A 1,633-nucleotide genomic window follows, 5' to 3' on the forward strand; every position below is an offset into this window, starting at 1 on the left:
TGCTTGTATTTTTCTTGTTTGTAACATTTATACTTTTTAAAATATTCAGCTTTTTTCATCAAATTTTGCCCTATTCAACTGAATGGGCAAAATCTTTCAGTTACAAATACTGTTCTGTTTTCTAAATGTTCAGTTAGGTGAGATTGCATCTCATCCTTCAGCTATTTCAACAAAGAATTTCAGCCATTTCTTCTCAACCTTCAACTATTTCAACAAAGAACTTCAGCCATTTCTTCTCATCATTCAGCTGTTTCAGCAATTGATTTTAGGCATTTTCAGGGCGATCCTTCAGCATATCAACATCCACATGCATTTTCAACAGGAAATGCATTTCTCTAGTTTATTTATGTGTTTTTGATCTAATGAAGAACTTCAAACAGAATGGATAATCAGCATTTCCAGAATGTAACTAAATGTATGGATTATTTATGATCTTAGTCATTCTTTTGTCATGTTCCTGCTTGACATGGAATCAGAACAACATTCATTTATCCTCCTCTTATCGCTTATGTACTCACACTGGCAACTTGCTATTGTACATGAGTCATGCTGTTGATTTCATTTATTTAAAGACTGCCCCTTTTTGTTCACGATACAGTTCTGCTTACAGCTGCCAACACATGTTGTTTTATTTGAATATATGGCGATGGTCTCACTTTACAGCCTATCACATAAGTGTCTTCTGGGTAATGGGCTCTAGTCGCCTCCCTCCACTTCCTGCATTGCCTACCACCTCTCTCCCTCACCTCTCCAGCAGTGACGTGCGGTGAGGTTGACAGCTGGTGAGGCACTAACTCTTTTACAGTCAGAGTTACAAATACAAATTACTGTATCTGTTAACAGACAATGCATTATGCTTTATATCTTATATCAGCATTCTTCACACAAACGTGACCCATATTTAATTTGAGGTTAAAATTTATTCCAATTGAACTTATTTCTAACTAGAAATAATAAAAGTTTATGGTCTTAACTTTACTTGTACACAAAATCCATTTGTCAGCTGGTATGTATTACAAACCCTTTTACCGTTCGAATCCAATATTAAAACAAATGTTTTCAATAAAGAAGATCCTTCTGGACAAAAATGTCCAGACTGTCAAAAATGTTTTGATTGAAAGTCCAGATTTGCGAATTTTCTCAGTTTGTAAATGTAATCTTCCATTTTGATAAGGCGGATTGTAAAGGAAATATAAACAAGCACGAAGAAGATTGTAGGTAGCGCAAGAATCTGTGGGCTCACTAGCGCCCTCTGCAGAGGACCTCTATTTGCGACATATAGACGGACAGCGACACACTATTTGCATTGCATACAGTTTGTGAGGATTACACGATCCACCGAGAGGCACAGCAAAGTGCTGCCTCATCGCGCATCTCCTCCATGTATTTGAACCAGACATACAGGAATTCTGCTATTCTTTATTGAAAAAAATTCTTTCAACATCAGATTTGAACGGCAAAGGGGCCTACAACACACACCAGCCGACAATTATTAACATTTATTATATTTTACGGTTAACTTTTTTTTCTTTTCAAGATTGACAGGGGAGGCTCTGCTTAAACATCAGCTGTTCTGGACTATGTGCAGTTCTGTACTGATGCTGTCCTACCTACAAAGTCCATCCGGGGTTTT

At 37.0% G+C, this 1,633-nt stretch overlaps 1 protein-coding gene across 1 annotated transcript in view; it reads right to left on the minus strand.

Moving 5' to 3' along the window:
• The window catches only part of tmlhe (trimethyllysine hydroxylase, epsilon), a 40,353-nt gene that overhangs the window by 3,302 nt on the left and 35,418 nt on the right, over positions 1–1,633 (minus strand). The gene's annotated exons all lie outside the window — the stretch shown is intronic.

The sequence above is a fragment of the Monopterus albus genome, unplaced genomic scaffold (assembly GCF_001952655.1).
Source record: "Monopterus albus unplaced genomic scaffold, M_albus_1.0 scaffold47.1, whole genome shotgun sequence".
NCBI lineage: Eukaryota > Metazoa > Chordata > Actinopteri > Synbranchiformes > Synbranchidae > Monopterus > Monopterus albus.